General features: G+C 50.8%; 1 long non-coding RNA gene across 1 annotated transcript; it reads right to left on the bottom strand.

Moving 5' to 3' along the window:
- Positions 1-9,278: 9,278 nt before the first annotated feature.
- LOC138112189 (uncharacterized) lies at positions 9,279-12,295 on the bottom strand. The gene is made up of 3 exons (XR_011151591.1): positions 12,211-12,295; positions 11,246-11,351; positions 9,279-11,160 (listed from the first exon to the last, which is right to left on the bottom strand). It is a non-coding gene; the product is annotated as an uncharacterized lncRNA (long non-coding RNA).
- Between the last annotated feature and the right edge of the window lie 812 nt (positions 12,296-13,107).

A 13,107-nucleotide genomic window follows, 5' to 3' on the forward strand; every position in this document is an offset into this window, starting at 1 on the left:
GATGGAGCATTAGGCATACATAAAAATTGGTGAATTCCCCACTGTTTTCTCAATTTATATTTCAGTGGTTTACAAAAGTATGCCTTTTCAGATTGGCCAGCTGACCCTGTCACTACAAAATAACCCCTTCATACAGGTATCAAAGCTTTATTCAACACTGAATATGTTGCTCCTGTATCTACTAAAAATTCCACTTTCTTTTCTTTGTTCCCTAGTTTAACTATAACCAGAGGGTCCCCTAGGGAGGGGCCCAGTCTTCTTTTAAATGAGCAACCACCCCCGCACCTCTCTGGTCATATTTCTTTTCCATCACCCTTTCTCTTTTCTGGGCACTGGTTTTTCCAATGCCCAGGTTTTGCCTAAGGCGCACTGGTCCCTTCCTAGTCGGGGTGGTCCTTGTCTTGGTGGACCTTGCCCACATCTCCCTTTTTCTTTTTCTTCTTTTACCACCCTTATTAATTTTTGCATCCCGTTTGTATCCCTCTTCCCAATTGCTATAAACTCTCCATGCCACATTAAGCAAAGTCTCTAGATTCCAGATTGTTGGACCTTGCATCTTCTGAAGCTTCTGCCGGGTGTCTCCTGTGGACTATCCTAAAAATAAATGTACCAATTGCTGCCCCCCTTCTTCCGATCATCCAGGATCCAAGGTGGCATGGCGACGCATCGCGTCTCGCAAGTTGTCTAAAAATTCAGAAGGTGTTTGAGAGGGACCCAGCTTAATAGCAGACAGGGCTGAGCTGTCTATGGCTTTAGGGATTGCTCTTTCTAGCCCTTTTATTATGAGTTCCCAGTACCTTTTTAACTGTGCCATTTCATCTGGCTCATTAGGGCCCCACTCTGGATCCTGAAGAGGAAGTACCTTTTTATCATCCTCCTGTGTTATCCTGCAATCATCCTCAGCCATATTCACAGCTGTCTTTATAACTAATTGCTTTTCTGATTCAGTTAGAGCATCAAGCAATAACTGGACATCAGCCCAATCAGGATTGTGTTGGTTCACCATAAATTTAAATTTCTTAGCAGCCCCAATACTGGGTCACTCTGGTAATTTCTGGCCACTTTTTCCCAGGCTTCTATATCTATAATAGAAAAGGGGTTTTTAACTAAGATAGGAATCCCTTCATGATTTACTGCTTCCCTTAAAGGTGCTTGTATATTTCTTTTAGTTCACCCCCAGATCCTTAATGTTATAGGACCCTGTGGGGAGGGTGGTTCATCCTCTTCACTCACTGCTTGGTAAAGGTGGGTAGAGGTTAGTTGTTATTGATTTCCCAGAGGGAGATGAACTAGAAAGTGGAACGGGGTTTGGGGATGGAGATGATGGTAACTCTGATTCTGTATCATTTGCTACCCCTCCCCCATCTCCCTTTTTAGGGGGTGACTTAAGTAGATCTGCCACTTCTTGTTCTTGGGCTTCTACCTGATATACCTTGTCAGGATAGGCACATCTCTGCTTTATTGAACATGCACTGCAGCATCGCTTAGGTTTTTCATTATTAACTTTGTTATCCTTTTCAAAAGCCAATACTAAGGGATCAGAGGGTGGTCTGAGCCACACTCCTTTTGTCACTCAGGTTGATTTTGAAGAGTGAAAAATAATTCAGCATAAACAATCTCTGGCCATTTTTGCTCACGTCTAAGAAAAAGCATTAGTTGCAGTAATGTTTCATAATCCAGTGTACCAAAAGGCGGCCACTTCATACCCCCTTCCAGTTTATAAAGCGGCCACCATTGGGTGCATAACTTAATAAGCTCCCTCTTGGTCTCTGCACCACTATGATTCACCATCTTTTTCCAGTGTGTCAAAGCACATCCCAGGGGGCTACTCTTAGGAACCTCTTTGCTTTTGTTTGCCCCCATTTTTAAAGCTCACAAAAAAGCTTGTTAATAAAATTCACAACACACTCACACACTCCACCACTCAAAAAACCCCCTTTATTTTTATTCAAATCTAAAAAAATTCACACAGCACATAAAACTCACTCCATACATTCAAATGCTTAAAACAATTCACTCAAAGCACTTATACCAACAATTTTAAACTTATAAAACCTACCGCAAGCCTTCCGCAACCCCGAGCAAAAGTTTTGCTGGGGTTTCGTAAGGCTCCGCTAAAATCTGGCAAGCTAGCGAGTTCCAGCTTGTGCTGCCGCCTCCCTCACTCTGCTGAGCGGGGGGCTTTAGCCCCTGCTGCTGCTTCGCTTGCACTGCTGAGTGAGTGGGGGGCAGTTGAGCCTTGAACCCGCGCCTACACGCCACGCCGCTCTGCCTCGCCGCTAAGGTTAAAATTATTAGCCCTTCGTCTGGATGTCACCCCGCACCAAACGGCTGTGAAAAATGAGCTTCACTCTCCTGTGAGAATTTACAAAGTTTAATAGAAAGACAATAAGAGACACATAAAATAAAGCAAAGAGGTCACGGCCAGGTGCCTTGGCGCTCTGCCAAGAGCACACCTGATGCTCGAGGATCGTCCTTTTTATACCATTTTTACTGTCTGTTCTTTATGTATATTCAAACTTTTCCAGGAGCTGTTCTGCAGGGCCACTCCTTGGTTCCGCCTTTTTAGAGCATGCGTATTCTTCTGCCTTGCGGTTTTATTTCTTTTAATTCATGGGCCTGGGCTCGCTAGGTGAGAGTTGATAGTTGAGTGGGCCTCTTAATTGTCCAGACAGTCAGGGTTGATAGCAGTTTTGGGCCTCTTTGTCCCCCAGGCAGAGTGGTGATAGCCGCTTTGGGCCCCTTTGTTCTCCGGGCAGTGTTATTAGCCGCTCTTGGGCCTCATCCTCTGTTCCCTTGGAGGTTATCTTACTCGCTCACACTTGCTAAATTCTTGCTAAAAAGAAAGAAAACTACATCCACACAGCAAAAGCATTTCTAACATTATATAATATCCACCTTAATACTTGCGAGAAGCCAATATTACAATATATGTTTATAACAATCCCCCCTTTTTCTATTTTATAAATCATTTGGCTTGAGCAATAATTCTTTTCTTCTTGGCTTCTAATGTCTGTTCTTTCTTTTCACAGATCAATTTGGCTTCTTCAAGAGGGTCTTTTATATCACTTTGTCTTTTTAATACCATAATTTTTTGTGCTGTTCCAGACATAGCCAACTTTGGGTCTGTAGGCATTGCCACAACTTGCATGCCTTGAACTATGCTGGTGATTAGCTGAATAAAGCAGGGGATCAAGCAAGGGAGAAATATTAGACCAGCTGTAGCACATAAGAGGAAGAAACCTAGCTTCTTCTACCATTCTTTCCCCAATACGCCATCCCACCAGTTAGCAGACATCATTGATTCCCATTTTTGGACCGGTACATGGGCTATTTTTCTGATATTGTTGGCGATATCTAGAACAGCATCCTCATTGTCATTGATTTTTAAACAACAGTCCGATGTATTGAACTTCCCGCACACACCCCCTTCTTCAGCCAGTAAAGAGTCTAAAGCCAGCCTATTTTGATATATTGCAGCTCTGGTTTGGCCTTGCTGGCTGACTATTAATTCCATAGCCCCGGCTGTTTCGTTGGTTATGATTTCTACAAGAGCTTGGAGTCTGATGATACGATTCAGCATGTAAATTGGGGTCTGATATCCCCAACTTCCATCTTGTGCCCAGGTAGCTGGCCCATATGTTTCCAATATTCGTTCAGGGGGCCATTCCTTATCTTTCCATTTTTGAAATCCTCCAATCAAATCTCTTTTATTTCTTTTGAAGTCCTCATAGACGGGTACTCCAAATTGATCTCCTTCTGGTTCTGGTAGAAGGAAAAACCCTGGTTGAATGATTCTTAGGGTACAACTCCCTTTCCAATGTGAAGGGAGTCTCGGGTATGCCCTTCTCCCACATATCCAAAATAAGCCATCTGGTGCTTTCCAATAATCATCTTCTTGTTGATTTATATTCTCTCAAAATTTGGATATTTCTGGGATTCTAAAATAAGGATTTTTCTCTGTGTCATTACACTGAAAGAGTCTGATTTCACTATCATATACACAGTCCTTTCTTTTTTTCTGAGCCCAATACCAAATTGGTTTTTCTGGGACCCACCATGTCGAAGTTTTATTACTTACTTTATACCTTTTACAGGGAGTGTTTCCTACTGTGTTAAGAAAATTTTTCTCAGTTCGCCAGAGGCATTCTTCCCCTATCACTGTTGAACTTAAAACCCACCCTTCAGGTCGGTTCCCCCCTCTTACATTTGTCCGGTTCCATTTAAGGAGTTCTACCGGGCCTACGCTGCTACCTTTCCATGGCCATTCTTCTGTCATTAAAGCTCCTCCACAGACTCAACAGTTGGTTATGTTAAGTTCCTTACCTATCCTCTCCCCCAGTTCCACAAACAGGTTTTTTCTCAACCTTGGGGTTTTTTTCCTCTTTTAACTGTTGTTTAAGCTTTGCATATAGGTCCTGACATGAGGTGAATATAGGGCCAGGTTGCTGTGCTGGCTTTGTATCTTTACTTACCACTTGTTCTTTTACCAAATCTTGGACTGTTCCTCTGGTGGCAGCTGTGAAGCAAATCCATTTTTCTCCTTTTGGACAATTACTTCCTAGTCTGTTTCCACTTGTTCCTAAATTTTCTGTAATCCAATATTTTTCCCCTTTAGACGTGCAAATACCTAATTTGGACGAGCCATAACAGTGACTGTTGATATGGGTATGAGTAATAAGAAAGAAGCCCCGGTGTCTTTCCATGTAGAGCTTTCAATAGCATTTGTAACATGGTCTTGCCGGTGTCCTGAAAGGGACCAGGAGAAGTGACAGAAGAAGGAATAACAGAGGTCTGGCATGGCTTATACTCCCACCTCCCTTGCCCATGAGGTTGCAATTCATAGCAGGTGTATTGGATCTTCTTGGTGGCGAGTACAGTGGCCAACCCGGTCTTGCCCTCTATTTCCTTGTCACTTCTTTTGTAGCTTTTTTAGGCAAATTTTCTTCTGGCACCTTTTTTAACTGTAGTATCTTATTGTATCTCAGGTATTTCCCATTCAAAAGGCACTAGTAATTCTCATCTGCAGAGCAAAGTCATTACTCCTGATGCTTGTAATTCTGCCTGGATAAAGGGTTGATTTTGTGCTTGACACTCCTTACAACTAGGGCGTCGACGGTGTGAAATGCCAATTTTCCCACAGATTAAACAATTATATTTGACCTGGCTGGTATGCCCCATGTTAGAATGATTCAAACAGGGTATATGATGTGGCACCGATGGAAGTTGTGATTCTCCCTCTTCCTAATACAAGTCACAGGCTAGAATCAGAACATGAGAATTCCCTGTTTGATACAGTCCCAACCCTTCCCGTTTGAAGTGGGAATATTCCTCCCCAAGATGTCCCAGAATTTGTCCAGGGGGCACTTGAAACCACTGATATAAACTTGGCTTTACTTCTCAGTTAGGTGTGATTCTTTGCATAGCCCTTGGATTATTTAGGTTGTTCCAGTTCATTGCCACCTGGCCTCTGTTTAAGAATCAATTTGGTATCACCTGGTTTGGATATTACAGTCCATTCTTCAGGTTCTTTTACAGGTCCTTTGATTCTGCTGGCATGGATCCACCCTCGTTCCCTGGTCCGGATTGCAGCCTCAGTCGTCAGCAGTACCTGAAAAGGACCCTCCCATTGTGGAGTCAAAGATTGTTTTTTCCATGTTTTTACTAGTAGCCATTCCCCTGGATGGATATGATGAATTTTGAACTCCAAAGTTGTGGTTTGAGGGATCAAGCCTTTCAGCCGCAAATTTTCAAGTGTTCTGGCAGTTGTGGTGACATATTTTCTGACACTTACTTCTCCTATTTCATAAGTGTATGTTTCATGTTGAGTGGTAAGGAAGGGTAATCCGAAAATCATCTCATAAGGTGATGCTCCCAGCTCTGACCTGGGCTGTGTTCGGACTCTCAACAGAGCCAAAGGTAAGTGCTTTACTTACGACATTTGAGTTTCAATCATTAATTTTGTCAAAGTTCTTTTCAAATTCTGGTTCACTCTTTCTACTCGGCCTGAACTTTGTGGGTGCCAGGGGGTATGTAATTCCCATTTTATCCCCAAGGCTTGAGTTATTTGCTGTAAGACTTTGGATGTAAAATGTGTTCCTCTATCTGAGTGTGCCCTGAGATGGTCTTTCCTGTTGTTTTGTCCTTAGAGCCTGTTGGAGTGCTGGCCTGGATTTGGGAGGAGCCAAGTAGCCTGGAGCAGTGAGGTTTTTCCTGTCAGAAATCCATGCTGGGGATGTTTTCCCTGGCTGTCCCCAAGGGGAAGGAACAGCTCTGGAGTTTTTGCAGCCACAGGCTGGGGATGCATCCCCTGAAAACCAGTTCAGGATCGTTCATCTGACTCTGTCCCTGACCTGTGGCTTCCAGGGAGCCTTCTGGTCTTCTGGGTGTGCCCAGGAGAGGATATTCCACCACCTGACTTTTTAAGCCAGGAATTCCAAACCCAGTAAGTCAGTCACATTCTATGGGAGCTGTCCCAATGGTGGGATGGCAGAGGGCACAGCCCACGCTGCTGTTTGGGACATTCCCAGCTGGAACGGGAGCCAGCTGGGCAGTTTGGAGCGCTGAGGCCACAAGGGCAGCCTTGAGTGGCATTCCCAGGCAATGCTGAGGCATCCCATGCCTGTGGCACGTGGCAACACATGCTTGATGTGGAGCAGAGAGAGGAAGGGAGAAATTCTGAGTTGATGGGAGGAATGGAATTGGGCTTTCCAGAATGGAATTGGTATAGGTGCTGATGGTATCATGGAATCATGGGGTGGCTTGGAAGGGACACAAAGACCCTCTGGGCTCTGTTATCCCATCCCATGGCAAAGAACACGTCCAAAACTGCCTCCTCACCCTCATGGAATGGCAATGGGTGTTGGAGCTCTGGCAGGAGCACCTGGAGACCAGGTAAGAATAGCAATGGCATTGTTTTGGCTGCTGCTGGATGTGGTTTTCTCTTTTCAGGATGTTCCTCTGATTGATGTTTTCACAGTAGCTTGCTAGGCCTCATTTGAAGATAATTCCAAGAATTTTGAAGTAGTTGGAAAAGAATGAGGAACAAAGGTGAACCTGATCCATTTCTAGTAATTCTGAACTTCTCTTGCAGCACCATTCTGGAGTTCGGGGGGCTGGGTTGGGGTGGGCCCCCTCCAGAGGAGGGGGTCCGGGAGAGGGGGCGGGGACTGGAAGGGGGGAGAACGAGAACGAGGGGGGAAAGGATGATGGACAGAGGAGGGGGAGAGGGGGAAGACAGGGGAGTCGGGTTGGGGAGCAGGGTAGGGAGAAGGGAGAAGGGAGAAAGGAGGGGTCAGGGATGCGCAGGGGAGCAGGGAGAGAGGGTGGGGGAGGCTGGGGAGAGGGCAGGAGGGGGGCTGGGAGAGAGAGAAAGAAACTGGGGGAATAGGGAAGAGGTGATAAGCGGGGGAAGAAGGAGGAGGATAAGGGCAGGAGAAAGAGGGGGAGCGGGGCCCTCACCCGGGCCACGCCGGCGGAGCCCGGCCCGACCGCAGCCCCCCGAGCTCTGAGCGCGCAAATGGCGCCGGGGGCGATTTCCGGGCCTTAAATCCCCTCGGCCCCGCCCCGCGCAGCCGCGCTGGGGCCCCGCGCACCTGTGCGGACCCCGCCCCGCGCACCTGAGCCGGATTAGGGGCCGCCCCTGAAGCCGCGCCCCCGGCCCCGCCCGGGACCGCCCCAGAGCCCCGGCCCCGCCCGGCCCCGGGGCCCGCCCTGCCCGGCACGGGGGCGGCTCCATCGCTCGGGGCCCCGCCCCTCTCTCCCGGGCCGGACCCGCCCCGCGCACCGGGGCCGCTCCCGGGACCGGGGCTCCGGGTCCTGCCGGCGGCCGCTGCGGGTCCCGGGCGGTGCCGCCTCTCCCGGCGGGATGGGGGCTGGCATCGGGACCGGGAGGAGCCGCTCCGGGACGGGCGCTGGGGCCGAGCCCGGCGCTGCCGCTCCTGCTCCGGCCGGCTCTCCGCGGGGAGCCGGGGCTGTGCCAGCGCCCGGGCAGCCCCGGAATCCCGAGCCGGGCCCGACGCGCCGGGCCGGGCTCCGCTCAGCCCTGAGCCCCTCCCGGAGCCCGCCTTAGGCCCCACGACGCGGCCCCGGGCTCTGCCGCCAGCCCCGGACGCGGCGCTGAGTCGCTGCTCCCGAGCTCTGCGTGAGGCCGGGGAGCCCGGCTTCGGGCTGTGCCTAAGGCAGGACTCGGAGCTCAGAGACACAGACTCGCCCTGGCCCGAAGAGCCCGCTTTGAGCATCAAAACACGGCATTTAGGCTTTAATTCAGGTCCAGCAAAACGCAGCACTTCAGTTTCTCTTTGTGAGCCCAAACACACAGGACTCACTCTCTCCCTCAAGCCCTGAAAACAGGATTTAGTCACTGTTTCTGAGTCCCAACTCTGGCCATACCAGCCTGCTCTCTGGACTCTGTAGATAGAGAAATGCTGTTAGCAAGGATTTTCTTGCTATTTTCTAAGTCTGTGAGAGACTTCTCTCTCTCACAGAAGAGGTAGCAGAGTTATGTAAGCAACCAAACCACCACCTGCAGCCTTGAAAAGTCTTGTTTACGGTACAATAGAAAAGTATTTTGACAATGGATGTTTTAGGATTTTAGCCAATCACCCCCAAGGGTGGTTGATCCTTTGTCCAATTAGACTATGAAGAAAAAAGTCTATAATAGAGTTTGTAAAATAATTAAATAAATGAATCTTGCTGCACAATTCCTGCCTGCTGGATCTTCTCTCCTCCTCCTCCTCCCTGCAGCTGCGGGACACAGTGATATACCCTAGGGCCTCGGCCTGCGGTAATAGGACTCCACAATGCAGGATTTAGTCTCTGCTTTTAAGCTCTGCGCCTGCTTTTGAGCCCCCGAAACGCAGCACTGGGTCTCTTTTTGTGAGCCCAAAACTGCTCCTGTCCCTCGGGTTCGGAGCCCCCAGAAGTGCCCGGGGCCACAGCTGGACCCCAGCTGGGCACCAGCAGCTGCTCCCTCACCCCCCGTGGGATGGGGAAGAGACCGGAGACAAAATTCCAGCTCAGAACAGTTTAAGAATGGAAACCAAGACAAATACAATCATTTGAGATTAATGACAACACATAATAACAGTGAGAGCAACAAGAGCAGTGGTAACAATAATGAACAGGAGAGGGAGGAAAAACCCCTCCACACTGGCCCTGTTACAATCTGGTTTAAACCCAGAAAAGCAAAGCAAGCTAAGTCTCTGAGCATAAACCAGAAAGAACTTAGAAGGTGCAAAATATCCCCAGAAACAAGATTAAAACCAAACGAGGCTAGATGTTGTTGCCAAAAAATGGATGTATTTTATTTAATAATAGAGAGGCAAAGAGAGAGAAAGAAATAGAAAAAAGAAGGGTGCGTGGGGGGTGGGGGAACAGGGAGAGGGGTTGGATGGAAGCACATCACCCATCTGAGGGTCCCAAGGACGTCTCGTTGCTCCCCTCCATCCGCTCTGCTGGTGGTGAGGGTCCCCTGTCGCCGCCGTGGCCATCCCGCTCCATGCTGCCACACGCCGAAGGGTGCAGAATTCCATGGGTTAATGCCCACTTTGGGCCAGGTGGGAACGCCCCCGTGTCTCCCTTGCAGGGGCTGGCTTGACACACTGTCCCTTGCAACACTGAGGGTCTGTTGCGTCATGTCTGGTGCTCTGGTGCAGGGTCTGGGGACCCCTTGGGGGGACCCCTGTGATGGGCCATGTCCCCCCCTCCTGCTGTGGATAAGCTTCCTCCCCCCCGGTGAGCACCCCTCAGCTGGGCTCTGCACAGCTGGAGGATGGCAGTCACTGCATCTGTGACCAGAGGCTTTTCCAAGGTACCCAAAGCCTCTCCTCCCTCCAGCCCTCGGTGCGAGCCCGGGCAGCTGACAGCCCTGGGGCTGTGCTCCTCACCTTGGAGGTGTTAAGCCTGTGCTCCATGAATATCCCCAGCCCTGAGTTGTTACTTTATCTTATCTTCATCAGTGAGCAGTGTCAGGCCTCGGGCCTCATTCAGGGTGTGGGAGTCTTCTGCAGCTTTTGTAATACAGTTTTAAAAGTCTTTTAAGAAAATGTTTAAGTCATAAAACATAATATTTCAGTCTTTGAAACCCCTCCCTTTAACGTTATAAATCCAAAATTTAATCCAGAGCACCAGAATCTCCCACTGTGGGGGATTTCCATATTCCTGTTACTTTCTCTGTGTTCTGTCCTGGGGATTTGTGGACTGAGGGAGGCACTGGCTGCTCCTCTGGGCAAGGCGAAGGCCCCTGTGCTATTCCCATGAAGAGAACACCTGGAATTACTGCCCTGGGAGCCCAGTCCGGTCCTTCCAGTGACTGGGGGGCACCCAGAGGGTCTTTACATGAAATGAAAATGACATCCTGGTCCAGTGCATTGACAGCAGGATTGGACACTCCTGGCCAAGGTGACGAGTCCGTGGGAATCGCACCGGTGACCATCCAGGGGGGATTTTAAGTTGGATTCTTGCAGATTTCATCGTGCAGAAGCTCCAATTCTTTTTGGCACCTCTTGTTCAAATGTCTCCCCACTGGAAGAGGTCAATTAGTCTTTGTAATGACCTGACTGCCAGAGGCAGGGAAAAACAATCAGCGTTCCCTGAACACCTCCATGACTTCCATGTCCACCTGCACCGAGTGGCCGATGGGCAGGAGCCTGCCCAGAACAGGCTCAGAGATGGGGCTTTCAACCCAAACCATTCCATCATTCCTTGACCTCCCCCGGTATTATTTTTGCACTGTTCCCTCTCAAATTTAAATTCCTAAATTTAAATGGTTTATTAAAGAAGAATTTTTTAATTATTCAGGAATAAAAAGGGAAGCATCACACATACAAGAATCATTCCTACACCCATCAAACCATTCTTAACTGGAAGCCTATTCCCTCATCTCTGCCCTCGTTTTGCTTTCCTGGAAAACCCTGTGATCCCACTGTTTCTCCAAGAGATCTGCTGGGAGTACTGCAAGGTCTGCACTGTCAGAGTGCCAGGGGGGTTTACAGCACTTGCTCCTCTGCATCTTCACCCTTTCATCAGCTTTCCCCTGGAACGGTGTTGTGCGAGAAGCTTGGATTTACCAGAAATGGATCAGGTTCACATTTTTTGCCCACCAGTTTTCATCTGGTTTGAAATTCCTGGAATTACCCTCAAATGTGCCCTAGAACAGTGCTGTGAAAGGATCAATCAGAAGAACAGCCTGAAAGCAGAAAACCACCTCCAGCAGCAGCCGGAATGATCCCATTTCTGTTCTTACCTGGTCCTGCCAGAGCTCCCAACAGCCATTTCCATTCCAAAACAAGAGCTATGGAAGACATTCCTGCTGTCTGTGAGGGTGAGGTGGCAGTTTTGGATGTTCTTCGCTGCGGAATCAGACAACAAACAGCATAAATAATCTTGGTGGTCCCTTCCAAGCCAAACCACCCCGTGATTCCTTGCGTGGATCAGCACCTGACCCAACTCCATTCCAGAAACCTCCTCCCACTAACCCAGAACTTTCCTTTTTCCGCTCAACATCAGGGATTTGCTGCCGAGTGCCCCGGGCAGGGGACGCCTCAGCCTTCCATGGGACCGCAGCGTTCCCTGGGACGCCTCATCATTCCCTGGGATGCCTCAGCCTTCCCTGGGACGCCTCAGCATTCCCTGGGGTGCCTCAGCATTCCCTGGGCTGCTGTTCCACGCCGATCCCGTGTCCAGCGCCGTTCCGGGCTGCAGTGCCGGGCTCTCCCCACAAGGCGGCAGCACCGGGAGCGAGCAGCCCCGGCCGGTCCCGCTGTCTCGGGGCAGCTGCGCCTTTAACCCGCCCGGAGCCGGCGGGGCCGTGAACACAGCGGGCAAAAACCCCACCGATCCCCTTTATTTCACCTCCATGGGCACAGGATCGCAGCATTCCCTGGGCTGGAAGGGACCCGCAGGGAGCATCGAGTCCAAATCCTGGTCCTGCACCCCAAGAATCCCACCCTGTGCCCGAGAGCCTTGTCCAGACACAAACTCTGCCCCTAGGATCCTGAAAACACAGCGGGGCTGGGAGAAGGGTAACAAGGGAGGATTTTTTACATAGTTCTCCTTGTAGGATCGTTATATAATCTTATTAGATAGTCCAGCAACCCATCCCTGGGCCGGGACCCCCACCCCTGTCCCGGGACACCCATCCCTGGGCCGGAATACCGATCCCCCGCGGCCCCCACCGTCCGCTCGGGACTGTCCCCGTTCCCCGCTCACCTCCGAGCCCGCAGCACCCGCCCCGGTGCCCCCGGCCCGGCCGCGCTGCTCCCCGGACTCCCCGCCATTGCCGCGTCGGGCGAAGAAGGGCGGAAATTACCGGGACCACACCAATGTGGCGATGCGACCTTCTCAAGATGGCGGCGGTGGAGGACCCCGCTCCGTCTATTCGGCTGCCTGAATGCTCCCGCCTACCCCAGGCGCCACTGACCCCACAGTCGGTGTCCGCATAGCGGGAAACGCCTCAGAAAATTGCGTGCAAGCGCTGGGCTGGCGTCGGTGTCGGCGTCGCGTTCAGGCAGCCGAATAGACGCAGCTAGAGGGGGCCTTCCCTGCCACCATCTTGAGAAGGTCAGAAAACAGCGTAAACGACCGCCATCTTTAGTGTGGCGATGATCTAACTTCCGGTTTCGCCGCCATCTTGAGTGCTGGCAGAAGCCACTTCCGGTCGAGCCGCCATCTTTAGTGTGGTACGCACAAGGCCCCCGCCCCTCACAAGGGCTTCTGTCTATTCAGCTGCCTGAATCCAGCCCGGATTCCGACGCCGGCCCCGCGCTTTCCGCGCGATTTTCCGCCGTGGTCCCCGGTGCGAGGACACGGGTGGTGGGGTCACCGGCGCCGGAGGCGGGCGACGGTCCCGCGACCGGCGGCAGGCATCGGCAGGGACACCTCTCTTAGGGGCCTATTGCGTCCGCCATCTTGAGTGTGGCGGAAGTGTCATCCACCCTCTGCAAGGTCCTGGCAGGTTCGAATAAAAACGCCACTTACGCCGTCCCGAAAGCGCCGAACTGCGCCTTCCTTTCCGAGCCGCCCCCTTGAGAGCGGCACGCGGGCGGCTCTATTCCCACCGTGCTCGCCCGGTGCTCCCCGCCCCGGCTCGCGCTGCGACCGCGCCTC

Source organism: Aphelocoma coerulescens, chromosome 6 (genome assembly GCF_041296385.1).
Source record: "Aphelocoma coerulescens isolate FSJ_1873_10779 chromosome 6, UR_Acoe_1.0, whole genome shotgun sequence".
In the NCBI taxonomy this organism is placed as follows: Eukaryota; Metazoa; Chordata; class Aves; order Passeriformes; family Corvidae; genus Aphelocoma; species Aphelocoma coerulescens.